Source organism: Plecotus auritus, assembly GCF_963455305.1.
Source record: "Plecotus auritus genome assembly, chromosome: 5".
In the NCBI taxonomy this organism is placed as follows: domain Eukaryota; kingdom Metazoa; phylum Chordata; class Mammalia; order Chiroptera; family Vespertilionidae; genus Plecotus; species Plecotus auritus.
The window spans coordinates 15699464-15716955 of record NC_137776.1 but is presented as its reverse complement, the minus strand read 5'-3'; the positions used below and the strand labels follow the sequence as shown (position 1 = coordinate 15716955).

General features: G+C 43.9%; 1 protein-coding gene and 1 pseudogene across 6 annotated transcripts in view; one reads left to right on the top strand and one right to left on the bottom strand.

Moving 5' to 3' along the window:
- The window catches only part of PLEKHM3 (pleckstrin homology domain containing M3), a 243684-nt gene that overhangs the window by 106076 nt on the left and 120116 nt on the right, over positions 1-17492 (top strand). The window lies entirely within an intron of this gene.
- Positions 16207-17446, bottom strand: LOC308249511 (large ribosomal subunit protein uL4-like; annotated as a pseudogene). Its single transcript has one exon. The product of its transcript is annotated as a large ribosomal subunit protein uL4-like (transcript).

Genomic DNA, 17492 nt, shown 5'->3' with positions numbered 1-17492 from the left:
TCTAGTTTCTTGCTGCTGGGGTTTTCTTCAGCACACTTACAAGCGATGCGTCTCCACCCCACTGATGGCAATGGGGTGGATGGAATGGGATAATGAAAGGGGTGGAGAGAGAAGTTGATTCAGCTGCTTCAGATGAGGGAGGCAAAGAAACCTTAGACCTCTGAGTAGCTTCTGAATTTATCGAGGGTGGGGAGGGAAGAGGACCACAAGGCCTGAAGTCATCCCAACCTGGGTGTCTCTGAGATACTAGCATGGCCAGTGGTGCCAGTGGGCAAACCAGCTTATTGCTTGAATTACAATTTTATTACCCATGGAGTGGCTAGAAGTAGAGAGGAAGCCATAGTACTTAGGGAAGTAATCAACGAAGTGTGACCAAAAGTGATTATGAGATATACCGAGAAATGGTGGAAATGTACGTTTTATGTCTATTTACCACAAGAAAGAAAGAATACTATCACCTTCAAGAATGGTTAGGAGCACCTCAGGGAGTTACTGGCACTCCTTGACTGACGGACTGTGTTTTACAGCCTCTCAAGTGTTTTAAGTGCTGGGCGTTACGCATGGTGGTGCATGAGTTCCACGTCCAGTGGGCAGTGCTGGAAAAGCCCCCTCGTGGCTGTCCTCCACTCCGTCCGGGCTGGGCGCAGAAGGGGAAGATTTTACGCTTCTTGCCAAGACTATGTTACTCATTCCCATAATACTATCCACCTGTGTTAGTCTCAGGTCTGCTCCCGAGAGCCTTTTAAAATAACCCACAAGTGAAAGATGCAACCTTGAATCAAGTCTTTATCTTATTCATCCCGGTCCCCACCGCTAAGAGCAGGGCCTGGGCAAGAAGAAGTGCCCGATGAGTCTGAGGTAAGTGGATGTGGCAGTTACAGGAAGAGGAAGGCAAGGATGAGAATGAACTCAAAAGACGCTGTTAACCCTGGCTCTGTTATTGCGTAAGGGAGCGTTTGTGAACTGAAGACCTCACTAACGTTTATCTCTTGTTTTCTCTGTAGGGCTGCCTTTCCAGTAAACCTTTAATTAACCGCAGTCTGTTGTTTAGCTCTGGCATGCCCTCTGAAAGGCAGGCTAGCAAAATGGTTGAGCCAGGCAGCCTGGGTTTGCATCTCGGCTGCATCTTAAACGTGTTGTGCCTCAGTTTCCTTATCTGTGAAGTGGGGTTAAAGTACATACCCCACAATGTTGTGAGGTTGTTACAAATGTGTAATGTGCATAGAAGAATGCCAGGCACACAGTGAACGCTCTGTGAACCTGTTCAAAGTCCCTCTCGGTCATATTAACAAGGTGCAGCTGATTTATGACACTGTAGTGTGGCTTTATCATATACTCTATGACCACAGGTGCTTCCTTTCTCTCTATATTTTTTTTTCTAACAGTGAAAGCTACCAATGAATAGCAAGGACACCTTAACTGACGCTAGAAACTCAGATATGTTACAAAGGGGATTCCCTGCCTGGACAATTGGACATTTATTTCAGCTTCTAATTCTACCACCACCACCAATCTTTTCTAGTTTAGATGACCTCAATTTCTCCATCTCTGACATGGATAATAATTTACTTTATATGACTAATAAGGAAATGAATAAACCATATATTGAAGTTTTATTGAAGTATGTTAGCAAGTTATTAAAATGGGTGGTAAAAATGCTTTGTCAAATGGCCCAGCAAGCACTGATTCTAGAAATTTAAAAAAATACTTTGAAAACAGTAGTTGACTTGTTAGTAATCAGACCCTTTAAAAGCCGTATTATAAAGCTAAGTGATGACAGCCCAATAGAAGTAGCAGAAGAGACAATATGTAGTCACCATGATATAGAGCTGACACTCAAAAATCAGAGTCTGGCCCTGGCTGATGTGGCTCAGGTGATTGGGCATCTTCCTGTGCACCAAAAAGTTGCTGGTTCGATTGCCGGTCAGGGCACATGCTAGGTTGTGGGCTTGATCCCCGGTAGCGGGTGTGCAGGAGGCAGCTGATGGATGTTGAGCACTCACATCAATGTTTCTTCTCCCTTCCTCTCTCTCTAAAAATCAATAAACTATTCTTTAAAAAAAAAATCAGAATCTGGTAGGGGTGATATTGCTTAGTAACATTGCATTTAAGAATGATGGCCCTTCTATCATCAAGTCTTATAGCACATTCCTAGTAGCAAATTACTTTATATGTCAGTGTGCACAAACAATGCAAATACATATTGTATACTGTCATTTATTTAAGGAAATGTCTCCTTCCTATAATTTGAAAATCCCCAGTAACTCCATTTTATCTTTTTAAAAAATATATATTTTTATTGATTTCAGAGAGGAAGGGAGAGATAGAAACATCAATGATGAGAGAGAATCATTGATCGGCTGCCTCCTGCACGCCCCCCATTGGGGATCGAGCCCACAACCCAGGCATATGCCCTTGACTGGAATCGAACCTGAGCCCCTTCTGTCTGCAGGCCGACGCTCTATCCACTGAGCCAAACCAGCCAGGGCCATTTTATTTTATTAAGCACACATTCTCACTTGATCCTAACTACCTGCTTCCGAGGATGCCCTGTAATTTATATTGTGGGACTACCTTGTGACAGGGAGTATGAGTACTACAGCCAGTTCGAGATTCTTAAGTAATGAATGAAAAACAAAGAGGAAAACGTTATAACCTGTGAGTGGGGGAGGGCCAGGGTGGCCGGAGGAAGGGAGGGAGGCCTTGGCCCAGGAATGGCATTGGAACTGGGGAGAAGGGAGGGAGCTGGCTGCCTCAAGATGTGTTATTTTTGCTGTGGCTTCTTGCTCCTCTCTACCCCCACCTCTTCCAGTCTGAGCTTGGAGTACAGTTGAGTTTTCACCACAAAACTTGGCTAGGCCTCCTCAGGGACTTTCTCTTTCCCATCTTCCCATAAATTATAGGTTTGCACATGAGAGCAGCACAGATGATTCCCATTATCTTTTGGGTTGGGTTAGGATTTTTTTTAACCTCCTGCCCACTTGTAAATGTGTATCCTAGTTCAGGGAGGTGGAGCATTGGCTAGCCTAGTGCCCCATCCGCCAACGAACTGATCCCCTTCTTCCTTAATGGGATGGCTTTAACCTGGTTTCCTTGACCATGTGACTGGGGTCATTTTCCTTGGCCTTCACATACTCTCAGAAGTCATTGCTCCAGGAGAGGGGGGCCTTGTCTGAGCTGTCCACCCATATCCCCAGTACCTGGAATAGTGCCACACCCACTGCAGACTCCCCCTGGCTATATAAGGTTTTCCTCCTTATTTTGATGGTAAAGTGACATTTCTGGGACACTATTAGACCTTCATCAGTGAACCATTCAGATCGTTGTAATCAGACAGCTCTAGAAGAGTTAATTTACCCTAGAACATAGAGGCTATTTATAGGTAGGGTGTAGAACTCACTAGAAGCTAGAGCCACCACTAGCAGTTAAGATTTATTGACCACCAATCTTGGGCACTTTTTTTGATGAGATACCCAGACCAGATGCAAATTCAGTAAAGGAAGGGGAAAGGAGTTTTCACTGCCTCACATCTGCTCTTATTCTCCTCTGTTTGGTCTCTGAAAGTACTCAAGATAAGCCTTCTAAAAGAAGTAGGTCCTGGGGAAAAGGCGCAAAGGAAAATTAAAAGATGTGACCCAATTCCACTTTCAGGGTCTGGAACATTCTATTGCTTATAGATATATATAATAAGAGTAGAGTGAAGGAATTTTTTTTAATGTTCTTGACAGTGTGGGAGGAAGAGGAGAAGTAGGAAAGGAAAGGTAACATTTTCAAGAAAAGAATAGTTAATCTTTGAAGCAGAATTCAATAGGAAAGTTGAGAGACCCGCCTGAAAGAGCAAAGCAAATGAGGACCATAACTTGGCCTGATCAGAAGAGAAGCAGCCTGGCAATGAAGAGGTCGGTAGAGAAAAGGGAGATAAGTTACAAACGGGGGATTCTTGACAACAGAAAGGAAAACCTGAAGTGCTCAACGGGACACGCTGGAGGAAGAAACAACCAAAGGGGAAAGGAAAGGAAAGCGATAAAGATGCTACCAAGAAGCATGTTGTAGAGACGGAAGACACTGTCCTACCGTAAGCGGACAGGGACTGAAGAAGACAGATATTCTTGAACTCCAGGTCCTTGGAAGTCAGGCCACCGTCAAGGTAGACTCAATGTAGGCTCTAGAGATTAAGTTTCCAATATGACCCTATCTTCTATTTTAATAAGCTAAATATGTACTTGTCCACTATCTCATGCCCTAACCTTGACCAAGACCCACTAAATTAATACCCTCTCTTTCTACTTGACTGCCCTGGCAGCACCCTTGTTCTCTCTGTACTAAATATAGTTCCAGGGACGAAAGGGATGAGACACATGAAAGGCAGCAGCTTAGGATATGTTAATATGTGTCTTTCTTGTTCAAGACCAACTAATCCATCTCAGGAGCCCCCTAGACCTACTGCTTTTTGATGTTAGCGTATTTATTTGATGATTTGGTGATAAGTCCTCGCTTACTGTATTTCATAATACAAATCGTAACATGTGTTGCCACTCGGAGGGTTAAATCTGACATTAATTCTGTTGTTTACTCTGAATAGAGGGAACATGGATTTCATAATTTAAAACCTAATGTATTTGGATGGCATTGTTTGCCCAAAGAGTGACTTTCAGTTAAGATTCTGAAAGCTGTTCTCTACGGTATGACCTTTTTATGTCAAAAGCATTGTTTACTGTGCCATAAAGGAACAAAAACATATCATTCAGACTTGCCCTTGCCCGAGAAAATGGGGCATGGAAGGAAACGTAAACCAAATGAACTATAAATTGTCTCCAATGCATGTGGACCAAGTTCTTTTAATTCAAGTTAGCAAAGAAATTGTCACTCTTCTCCCCGAGCTGTATGTTCTTCCCAGAAATGTGTTACTGTATTACTGTATGCCTGGCATAGTCTAACATAAGCCTAGCCCTTTTTATGCTCCTCAGAGTATGAGATAATAAGTATAACTCACATTTTTGAACTCTTAATGCATCACTTATGGTTTTAGGAGCTTAATGTGTATCTACTCATTGATCCTCACAGCCAACCTGTGAAGTGGGTATTACTGTTATGCCCATTTCATAGATGAAAACCTGAGGCAGAGACTGTAAATAATATGCTAGCTGGTACATGGAGAAGTCTCAGAGTGAACTCAGGAAGACTGATTTAGCCAGTGCTTTTAATTACTATTTGAGGACACCTCTGAGTTCATAAATGGTTACCAAAATGCTATGAGTTTGTACAGGAGATGCTTGGAGGCTGTACATGGTCATTGCATTAAATAACATTTAATCACATAATGAGAAAGTTATTCCCTTCAATCTTCTTTCTGTCCTTCAGGTGAAATCAAACAGGAAGTTTCATCCTGGGGCTGGTATGACTTGAACTCCTAGCACCTGCTAATCTTCCTTTCCAAAGAGAGTTGGCTGCCAGCTCGGGCCTTCCCACAGTTGTGTTATCTTGATACTAGAGGCCCGGTGCACGAAATTCATGCATGGGGGGGTGTCCCTCAGCCCAGCCTGCACCCTTTCCAATCTGGGACCCCTCGAGGGATGTCTGACTGCCTGTTTAGGCCTGATCCCGGTAAAATCGGGCCTAAACAGGCAGTCGGACATCCCTCTCACAATCCAGGACTGCTGGCTCCCAACTGCTCACCTGCCTGCCTTCCTGATTGCCCCTAACCGCTTCTGCCTGCCAGCCTGCTCACCACCTAACCACTCCCCTGCCAGCCTGATTGATGCCTAAGTGCTCCCCTGCCAGCCTGTTTGCCCCTAACTGCCCTCCCCTGTAGGCCTGGTCACCCCTAACTTCCCTCCCCTGCAGGCCTAGTCCCCCCCAACTGCTCTCCCCTGCAGGCCTGGGTCCCCCCAACTGCCCTTCCCTGCAGGCCCGGTCACCCCCAACTTCCCTTCTCTGCCAGCCTAGCCTGGTCACCCCTAACTGCCCTCCCCTGCAGGCTTGATCACCCCCAACTGCCCTCCCTTGCAGGCCTGGTCCCTCCCAACTGCCCTCCCCTGCTGGCCATCTTGTGGCAGCCATCTTGTGTCCACAAGGGGGCAGCCATCTTTGACCACATGGGGGCAGCCATCTTGTTTGTTGGAGTGACGGTCAATTTGCATATTATTCTTTTATTAGATAGGATATTAGAGGTCTGGTGCATGAATTTGTGCATGGGTGGGGTCCGGCCAGCCTGGCCATGGGGAGGGGACATGGGCGGTTGGCCAGCCTGCCTGCTGGTCAAACTCCTGGTCGAGGGGACAATTTGCATATTAGCCTTTTATTATATAGGATTATGGCAAGAGAGACTGGCTTTCCACTTACAGTATTCATAGAAGGCTTTCACTTTTAAATAAACTTAAGTAAACAAATGACGCTATTGCAATTAAGTAAATAATAACACAGGTGACATTTATGAAGGTGTTTTCACATGACTGAAGTTTGGGAAACACTGTCCTCATTCTTCTATTTTGAATTCACTTTAAAGCAGTGGTTTTAGCAAACAATAAGGTCCCTTGTTCTCTTATCACAGACCTTCCCAACTTCCCTTGTGGGTTAAGGGCTCATCTGGGATGGAGTTTTCACCAGGTCATACAAACAGAGGAAAATAATATAATGTGGTGAATTTTCAATAGCACCACATATATTCAGTTTAAAATATTTTTTTTCCTGAAAACATACTGTTTCTATTTTTTTTAGTGTTAAAATCTCCTTCCTTTCTTGTGAAATGACGGTGATAGATGATAGATTTTGTTCTTAGTGTCCTTATTTGGCAAAGTTAAAAATTGTTAGAAGTTATAGTGACCCAGAAAACACGAAATTTGGGTACCATTGGGTGCCATATTCATGGTATGGGGCCTCTCAGTTGCTTAGCAGTCTTGAGTACTTCAGGAAGGGTGATATGGAACCACACCAAGCTTCTGTTCTAATGTGCATTTAAGCATTTTCTTCAGGGAAATTATTAAAGAGGTCCTGCTTGTGAAATTCTCTTGTCTGTTCTCTTAAGTGTATAGTTTTCCTATCAGGACTGCAATACTAATTATTAATGAAATAATTTTTGAAAGATGAAGTATCTCTGAAATACCTAGTTATTGCAACCAATCCTTACTTACCTACTTACACTTGCTAGGTTATGTTTATTTCATTTTCACTTCCAGTAAGAAAAGCTCAGAGCACAATTTAGAAATACTTAAATAGTCACTTCCCCCCCCTCCCCTCTTTAATGTTGCTGCTGTTGATACTGGGACTCTGGAGAATAGAGAAATTAAAAATCTTGGACATATTTTAAAAGATTATAGAAGTTTACTTTTTCTGTTCATTGCTTTGACTAGCATTGTTTTACATAATATTTCAGAGCTGGTCTGGAAAGAGGCCATTTGGAGACGTAGGAAGATGTATAAAAGTGAGACCAGGAGGCCCAAGGTACCCAATATCAAGGAGGCTAGAGTCGGAAGGATTAACTGTAGGACCAAAGCACAGCCAAGAAGCAAAGTTCAAAGACTCTAGCAGGTTTTAAGGTGGTTTTTCAGGATGTGTCTGAGTTAGCTATGGAAGATCTAGCAGTTCAAGGCCAGCAAACCCAAAGCAACAAGATCATTACCGTATTCACTGCTCAATGCAAGAAAGTAAAAACCAGTTAGCTCTCAGACCCAGATATTCCCAAGCACCTGAGTCACTCCGTAGACTCAGTGGATATTACTGGCTTGCATGGAGCTTTATTTCACTAACTCTAAGACAGATGAGTAGCCTTGTCTCATTTTTGTTGTTGTTAATCCTCACCTGAGGATATTTTCCCATTGATTTTGAGAGAGAGTTAAAGGAATGAGGAGAGACAGAGAGAGAAACATCGATGTGAGAGAGACACATCGATTGGTTGCCTCCTGCATGGGCCCCAAGCAGGGCCAGGGATCAAGCCTGCAACTGAGGTACATGCCCTTGACCAGAATTGAACCTGGGACCCTTCAGTTTGTGGGCTGACACTCTATCCAAAGTGACTAAGTATTTCTAAATTGTGCTCTGAGCTTTCCATGGTGGAAGTGAAAATGAAATAAACATATCTTAGCAAGTGTAAGTAGGTGGCTAAGGCAAGTAGCCGTGTCTCTTACATGGCTTTCCTTTGTAAAAAGTTCTCATCTTCTTCTGCCCAATGACCTGATTCAATAGCAGATGCCAATGCCTTGTTTCTGATCTGACTCTAAGTCTGTCATGACTTAGTACAAGGGGACCTGGAGCATCTTTGTTTTCATGGGAGTAGCCATGACCTAGAGTACTTGCAAGAGGCAGGGCCAGATAAAGTATGTGGACACCAGGCAGGCTAAGTGATTGGCATCCTACTCACTGATACTCCTTAAACATATGTTCAAATATGTACTAAAATAGTTTGTAATATATTTAGTAGATAGGGGAAGGGAATCTATTTATCTATTAATAAAAATACATTTATACCTCTTCATTTTCTCTAGTTTTTTTGTTTGCAATTTTTACCAAATCAGACCACTTTAACCTTTACGTAATAAAATTACTCTCTTGCACCCATGTTAGTTGATTGCTTACTCAGATGACTGTCAGCTGCTTCATTTCAGGACTATTCCCATGGCCTACAGTTGTTCTATACACCTTACTCGTGCTTACCACCAAAATGCTAGTACCCAATATATAGCTAAGTTAGGGTTTTTGTGTGGTTTTTTTTTTTAATATGTTTTTATTGATTTCAGAAAGAGGAAAGGAGAGGGAGCGAGAGATAGAAACATCAATGGTGAGAGGGAATCATTGATCAGCTGCCTCTGCACACCCCACACTGGGGATTGAGCCCAGAACCCGGGCATGTGTCCTGACTGGGAATCGAACTGTGACCTCCTGATTCATGCGTTGATGCTCAACCACTGAACCACATCGGCCGGGCCAGTTGGATTTTTAAAATTTTCACTGCTATCTACTGATATTCAGGTGGGACTAGTTCATTTGCCGGTAATTTCAGGGGTGGCTGTGGGAACCTGAGCTCACCGGCAGCACCTTATTTGCAGTTTATTTGGTTGTGATGTAGTACAGTGTGTTAGTTCATGCCCTGGACTGCTTGGCCACGCCTTAATCTAGCTCTGATAGTGGGGGAGCTGAGAAGACTCTGGAGTCTGTTATTTGGGTTTCTAATCCCTGATAGAATAGATCTAAGGCTACAGAAAAGAGCTCTCTGGGATTCTTTCCATTTTCTATTGTGTAGGCCATGGTTTTGGAAAGCACAGTCACAAAACAGCACACACATCTTATCTTCCCCTTTCAGTCACTTTCTTTGCAAGCAAGGACCCAGAACACCCAGCTGAGCACATGCTACCAAAGGCTTGCCAATTGGTGGAGTCACCTGGGGAGCCTCCCAGGTGTAGTGCATGATTCAATACACCTGAGCTCGCTGAGCAGGTCTAACAGGTACCAAGACACAGACTTGGATCTGCCTTTTAGCCTGAACCAACCACATCATCGGTGGAAGATGATTTCTGTTACTTGATTAGCCAACTCTCATTGTGATCACTGAGACCGCTTATAACTGTTTTCAGAGAGAGAGAAAGAAAACAAGAGAGAACAACTCTGACCATGGTCTGAAGCCAGGCTTCTGTCACTGAGCAATAAAGAAAAAAGCTCAAGTCACCCTTGCATAAGTGGGAATTTGTGGTTTCTAAAGCTGCCCATTCCCCAAACGACTAAAATATGTTATTGGCATTTGGCACTGTTTCCTATGTTTTGCTCTCCTTAAATTTCTCTTTAAAAGGGTTTGAGTTTAAAAGCAGAACCACTGAAAAATGCTATTTAATCATAGAACTGTGAAAGGCCAGCCCAGAGTTAACCCCAGGATGCCCTGTTTTGTTTTGTTAAACCAGAACCTTGAACCAGGCTTATTCCCAGGGGTTCTAGAAAGCCCAAGGGTTGGCGGGAGGGAAGGAAAAGAGGGAGGCAGAGGAAAGAAAAGTCAGCAGACCAAACCGGCCCTTGGACATCGGAGGGCGCCGCCCTGCACGGAGGCCGCCCTGCCTCCCTCACCAGGCCAGGCCCAGTGACTCCATGGTTTACACTGGAGAGAGAAGAGAGAGGGAAAGAAGATGGAAGAGCCACCCACTGTCAAGCGGAAGAGTCACAGGCCCTCTTAGCCGCAAATCGATTTTTAGAAAGTTTTTCCAGATTATAAATGTATGCTCATTACAGAGAACTGGGGAAGTAGAGAAAATTGCTAAAGAGAAAATAGTCATCAGGCAGCATGGCAGAGAGGTTCAGATCCCAGCCCTTGGCAGAGCCGAGTCTGAGTTCCACTTCCCAGCGTCCTCATCTATAAGGCCTGGGTAGTGAGATCCTTGTAGATGATGAGAGGATTGAATCAGATGACATACCCAGCTAGTGCTGGCCGCTGCTGCTGCTGTCAGTATTATTATTAGCCCACCATCACAGTGAACATGTAGGTAGGGACCCATTGGCTAGTTCTTTTCTGTGCATGTCTGGATATAAAACGTGGCTCATTCTTCACAGCATGTAACTTTTTATCTTTTTTTAAACATACTAAATAATTTTCAGAAGCACTAGCTATTTTGAATTCCTGTATAAGATCTCATCGGCTATAGTTAAACACCTTCTCCTTTTGGTTGGACATTAGGCGTTTTCGATTTCGTATTATAAATAGCATGATGATATACATCCTGTACAAACTTTAGCTTCTGATTAAGATATATTCAGAAGAAGGACTACTATAGTTAGAGGATTTGAATTTTTTAAAAGTTCTGGATACAATTTACTATATATATACCCACCAACAGTATAAACACAATCTCCCTCATATCACTGAACGATTAGCCATCATCATTTAAGAAACACACACACACACACATAGTTTTGGTCATTTTAGAGACAAAAAAAAAAAAGAATTCTCATTGTTTAACTATTTTTTTATTACTTGTAGTCTAAATATTTTTTATGTTTTACTACTACTTTTTTTTAATCCTCACCCAAGGATATTTTTCCATTGATTTTTAAAGAGAGTGGAAGGGAGGGGGAGAGAGAGAAAAACATCCATGTGACAGAGACACATTGATTGGTTGCCTCCCACATGCACCCTGACAAGGGCTGAGGATCGAGCCTGCAACCAAGGCACTGACGGGAGTCCAACCGGCAACCCTTCAGTCCATGGGCTGATGCTCTATCCACTAAGCCAAACCAGCGAGGGCTATTTTTTAATGGTTTGATCATGTCTTTTGTCCATTTGAGGGCAAACTATCTTTTCAGTAAATTTATATAAGTTCCTCATATATTAGGCTATCAACACTTTATGTGTGATATTTTCACTAGTTTTATTGTTTGCCCTTAGATTTTATATGTGACTAGAGGCCCGGTGCACAAAATTCATGCATAGTGGGGAGGGGGAGTCCCCTCAGTCTAGCCTGCACCCTCTGAAATCCAGGACCCCTTGGGGGATGTCTGACTGCCGGTTTAGGCCCGATCCTGGGGATTGGGCCTAAACCGGCAGTCGGATATCCCTCTCACAATCTGGGATCATTGGCTTCTAACTGCTCACCTGCCTGCCTGCCTGATTGCCCCTAACTGCTCCCCTCTGCCAGCCTGGTCGCCCCACGCAGCTCTCTGTTCAGTCGTTTGGTTGTCCCTCACCAAACCCCCTGCCGGCCTGGTTGCCCCACGCAGCCTGGTGCTCAGTCATTTGGTCATCCCTCACTAACCCCCCTGCTGGCCTGGTCGCCCCACGCAGCCTGTTCTGTCGTCTGTTCGGTTGTTTTGGTTGCTTAGGCTATTATATATATAGATTTCTTTTTGATAAACAGAAGTTTACAACATGTATGTGTTCAGATCTGTTCACTTTTTCCTTGTGTGGTTTTTTGTGTTTTTTTTTTGTAGCTTTAAAACTTGCATAGCCTTCCCCATGTTCAGGTCAGATAAATGATATTGTGCATTTTCTTGTATTTTTAAAAACAGTTTACTTATACATTTAATAACAAATTTCTGGGATTTTACTTTGTGAAGCTATAGCTTGATTCCTGCACCAAACTGTTAAGCAGTCATTTCTGCTTCACTTTTTAACCATCCGTGCTTTCTGTATTGACTTTTGATTTCAAATTCATCGTAATCTAATTACATATGTGTCTTGGAGTCTGCTTCTGACCAATCACTTCTACTTCCTCAATCCCAATCCCAATGCCAGTTCCAATTACTTAAATATTATGATATATTTTAATGTCTGATAGATAGCCCAAATACAGCCACATACTGTTTTACACAGTTGTCTGACTTAGGCCTGCTCTTTTATTCCTCCAGATCGACTTTGGAATCACCCTGTCAGCCCAATTTACCTTTTAAATTATTTCAATAATTATGCTGTTCCAAATTGGATACTTGTACTTTTTTTCCTCAACAATGAGACTCTTTAGCTTGGTGCTTGAAGATATACATATGGAGTTTAAATATCTGCAAAAAGGCATTTAGCCATCTTAAATGCAAGTAAGATTGGGTAATCACAACCAAGTGCTGCCAGATCTTGTCGGGAGGCCATCGCAGAGCCAGCCACTTCCTGTCGCGTTGTGCGGCTTTACAGATTGCACGTTCACATTCACTCCTGAGATACAGAAGCTGAACATATACCAAATGTTCAGATGCTTTGGTGGTTTTTTTTTATCCTACATCATCAACAAGAATGTTAGCTATTCCAATAATAAAAAGCTTTTCAAGATCAGTTCAAAAATTGCCCGGCATGGCCTTTCTGGCTGCCCACAGAGTCTTCCTCCATTGTCCTCATGTTTGGAGAGCCGCTGGCTCATCCTTCAAGAATTACAATGTCCCAGGAGCTCGTGAATCCCACGTCCCCTAGAGGTTCTGCTAAAATGTATGTGGTGTTTAACTGGCAGCAACTTCTCCTTTTGCCCTCCGCCTTCATGCCATTAGACCATAACCCCATCTGGCCAAAGATTTGCCATTTTGCTTGGACAAAGTTCCAATTTAAATGTTTGCTTCTAGGGTCTACAGTGGGAATATTCCACAAATATTCTGTTTCAGTTTTTTTAATGCAAAAGTTGCATGCACTTGGAAAGGCCTAGGATGGAAATGAAGGAATAGCCATTCCTCCCTAATTGGTGACCTGTTTATACCTGTGGAAGGCACAGAGCAAGAGGAGCATAGCTGGTGGCTGGCAATATGCTAAGTGCAAAACTTGTCTTATCTTAAAGGAGATAAGGCATTAAAGAGCTCAGGGCAGCAACTGGCACATATTAAACAGTCAGTCACTGCTGTGGGGGAGGTGTAACAGCTGATGCTATTATTCTTACTGTTTGGTCAAATCTGTATTTTCTAAGATCCGCTGGTGGTAGCATAGAGCACGGGTTGGAGCGGTTGGAGCTGGAGGCCAAGAGCACAGATGGGGCAATAGTCGTTTCACATACATGTTTAAAATTCACTGAGTTGTGTACTTGAAATCTGTGCACTTCACCTATGTATCTTATACCTCAATTTAAGGAAATACAATAAAAAAGACCAGTGAAACCTCCCAGTTTAAGTAAGCTACTCTACAACTGCTTAGAGTTTCAGTTAGCCGAGCTCTCGCTCTCGCTCCCTCTCTCTACACACACACACACACACACACACACACACACACACACACACACGATTGTGAGGGACTAATTCTTTTCAGTTACCCATGCTCCTGACAGGGTGCCCAAAGACAACTGAAACCTCTACACTCATACAAAGTTCTGACCTGTTTGAAAGTTTTCCTTTTACTAGAGCTCCCAGCAGTAGCGAAGGAATGTTGATGAGCGTCTCTTCTGGCCTGGCATACACAGATGCCAGAGGGAGAAAGGCCGACTATCGGGGCGGCATAGAGAAGGACGTTAGATGCTGGGCCAGGTCACAGACCCTCTGTCCTTCGCCCCCTGGAAGCTGGCTGCTCACTGGGCTTCCTTTCTTAGGGCACGTTTCCATTTAGATTTCACCACGCCTCTGACATGTCACTCACAGGTGGACATACTATTCAAAACTCGTTTCTCTTTGATTATATTTGAACATCCTGTTGTAAAACCACAGTTTCCATTTCTTTCTTAAGGCCAAGTCTAAGGCAGGTCAGTCAGTTCATAGACTTTCCTTTGGAGTGACACCAAACTGAGCGGTTAAAAACATTCAGGTTGGGTAGCATCCTTCCTCTGCACAGTGCCTGGGGTGACGTGAAATGGTTGAGACCTTTGAACAGATGGGGAAGGGACTTTTTAAAATCTGTTACCAATACTGTTTCTCCTCCTGTTGACTACAAAACACAATCTAAAACTGTTGGAATTTCCAGACCAACCAGGTGATGGAGATCAAGTAATGTGCCTGCGGGGATGGAGCCAGGCGGGTAAGTCACTCCTTAGAGCAGTGGTTCTCAACCTTTCTAATGCCGTGACCCGTTAATACAGTTCCTCATGCTGTGGTGACCCCCAACCATAACATTATTTTCGTTGCTACTTCATAACTGTAATTTTGCTACTGTTAATGAATCGTAATGTAAATATCTGTGTTTTCCGATGGTCTTAGGCTCTACAGCAGCGGTTCTCAACCTGTGGGCCACGACCATCGGAAAACACAGATATTTACATTACGATTCATTAACAGAAGCAAAATTACAGTTATGAAGTAGCAACGAACATAATGTTATGGTTGGGGGTCACCACAGCATGAGGAACTGTATTAAAGGGTCGCGGCATTAGAAAGGCTGAGAATCACTGCCTTAGAGGCAGGAAGGAGAAAGGCCCGGCCCGGCAGAGCTGGGAAGAGGCATTGAAAACGTTTAGGTGAGATTCATAGAAAAATGAAACGTGCATTCTAGCTGATTGCTTACTTACTAACTCCCAGTTAGGTATTTAAAGAGATAAGATTAAATGTCTAGAATTCAGTGATAATTATGTAAACAAAAACCACCTTAAATTGCCTGGCATTAGATATGGCTGTTGACACTCTGCATATCTTATAAGTCATTCTAATTGGGGCAATGTTCCCTTCCAAAACCTAAAAAAAACGTAAGTCAGGAAACATTCGATTAGACACACAGGTCTCCTTGGATACAAGCATTGAGTCTGATGCAGGTGCGATATGTTCACTGATAGGCAACTTCCAAAGAACTTTTGTGCAAATAAACATGTTGTGGACGAGTGAAAGCACAAGTCATATAAAACCAAAAACATGAAGGCTTTTCTACATTTTTAGAATGCTTACACATGCATATGCAAATTACATGTACATAGTTCTAAAGCCATTCTTTATCGAGCCATCATTGTTTTAAAGAATTTAAACATTATAAAAGTGGCAATTTGTATTCCTTATTTAAATATCCAAAAGCACAGACCTTTTTGAAGCTACAAAAAGGTTTACGACTTACCTAATTGAGGTCCCTGGGGTGGAGCTGAGATCTTCGAGCTGATCCCCAATGCCCGGAGAGAGGAAAGCAGCCTCGAGTGAGCTTTTATGTGGTTGGGGTGGGGTTTCTGGGTAAGGATTCCCATAGGTAGACAGGAGATTGGTGGTTTGATCTCCTTGAGGTGCTGAAGGGGGACCACTTGGCTTCCTCGCAGCCTGCCCAGGTGTGGGGCGAGGAGAGGCAGGTGTGAGCCTTCACAGCTATTTGCAGTCAAACCACAAAATAGGGTTTAACTCTACCACAGACATTAGCCACACAATCACCATGTTCTCCCACTGTTACCACCCAGATGTTTCTTCCCTCTCCACTCTTACTGTCCTGTTTTCATTCTAAGACGTTGTCATCTTTGAATTCCTGTGAATGATATATTTAATTGAGGTATAATTGACATATAACATTGTATTAATTGCAGATGTACAACATAATGATTCAATATTTTTTTTCATGTTTCTCACTACCTTTGATCAGGTCTTTATTTAAAATTTGCTGTCCAGCCCTAGCTGGTTTGGCTCAGTGGATACAGCATCGGCCTGCAGACAGAAGGGTCCCGGGTTCGATTCCGGTCAAGGGCACATGCTTAGGTTGTGGGCTCGATCCTGAGTAGGGGGCATGCAAGAGTCAGCCAATCAGTGATTCTCTCTTCATTGGTGTTTCTAACTCTCTCTCCCTCTCCCTTCCTCTCTGAAATCAATAAAAATGTATTTTAAAAAATAAAATTGGCTATTCAAAGTGATTTGACCTTTAGGGAATAAACACATTTAAGTTTATGCTGCAGATACCTTTTCTTCCGTGGTGTGTTTTCCCCCACTGCAGGCTTCTCGGCTGCTGGGTTCTTGGTAGCTGCAGCCTTGTTTCCCACCAAGGCTTCTGTTCGTAGCGCCAACAACCCCCTTCCCTCCCTTCCCTACCACCGGCTTCTTGCCTGGAACCCCCTTCTCCTCTGATTTAGCTTCTAGCGCTGCTGCTGCCTTATCCACCTGGAGCTTGTGGTTCTTGGCCTGGAGAGAATGGTGATTCCGTGCGTGGTCTTTGCATAGGGGTTTGGCTTCAACATGATTTTCAGGTCTTTCAGGGGATTCTTCTTCAGGTCTCCGCCATGAATCTTCCTGCGTGGTGCTGGAGGGCTCTTTGGATCTCTGGGCTTTTCAAGATTCTGCTCAGGTCTGAACTGAGCATCGTGTGCATGGGAAGGTGTAGTTACCCTGCATGGCCACACAGATCATCTAACTTGCGGAAAGCACTTTTAGTCCAAATGCAGGCACGGCCCACCTGCCCACCAGGAGCAAGTTTCAAAATGTTCAGTTTGCTTCCATTAAGCAGAGTAATTCCAGGGATGTTTCTGAAGGCTTTGACGACATCGTTGTCCTCATTAGAGACGATGCAAGGTCCCTGTGCTGGATACGGCGACAGTTTCTCATTTTGCCCTTACCAGCTCTCATTCACTGAGAGGCATAGACCGTTTTGCTATCATTCCAGGCCTTCAACATTTCTTAAGAAGCAAAACAGCCTCCTTGGTCTTCTTGTGGCCTCCAGTGTTATCTTCCGCCACCCAAGGAAGCTCAGGAACTTCCTCAATGCGATGTCCTTTAGACATGACCAATGTTGAGAAGGCCAGGGCAGCCAGGGCAAAGCCGATGGCACATTGATGTTGTGTTGTGTTCACTCTACAGTGCCAATGGCGCCAGATGTTGGTTAGTGCAAACACGCCCCTCCCCCCTCAAGGCTCATATTTCCAAAAGCACGTGGCCACAACGGTGAGTCCCACCTCCTCAAACTCTGGGAATTCAAGGCACAGCTCTGCCGGCACCCCCAGACTCAGCACTGGTTTGATGACCTCCCAGTTCACTGACAGCATAGAGCTGCCTGGTGTTTGCACACAAGTTGTGTGAACAAACTTCCCAATACCTGGTTGAATGGGATCCTTGAACACAGCAGGCACAGTGACATTTTGCCAGATGCCTCCCCTTCACGGAGCACACTGGTGCCAGTGGATGAGCACGCCATGGTGCGGAGAGAAGGCCACACTCCGCTGAGGCCCGTGGCTCCCACA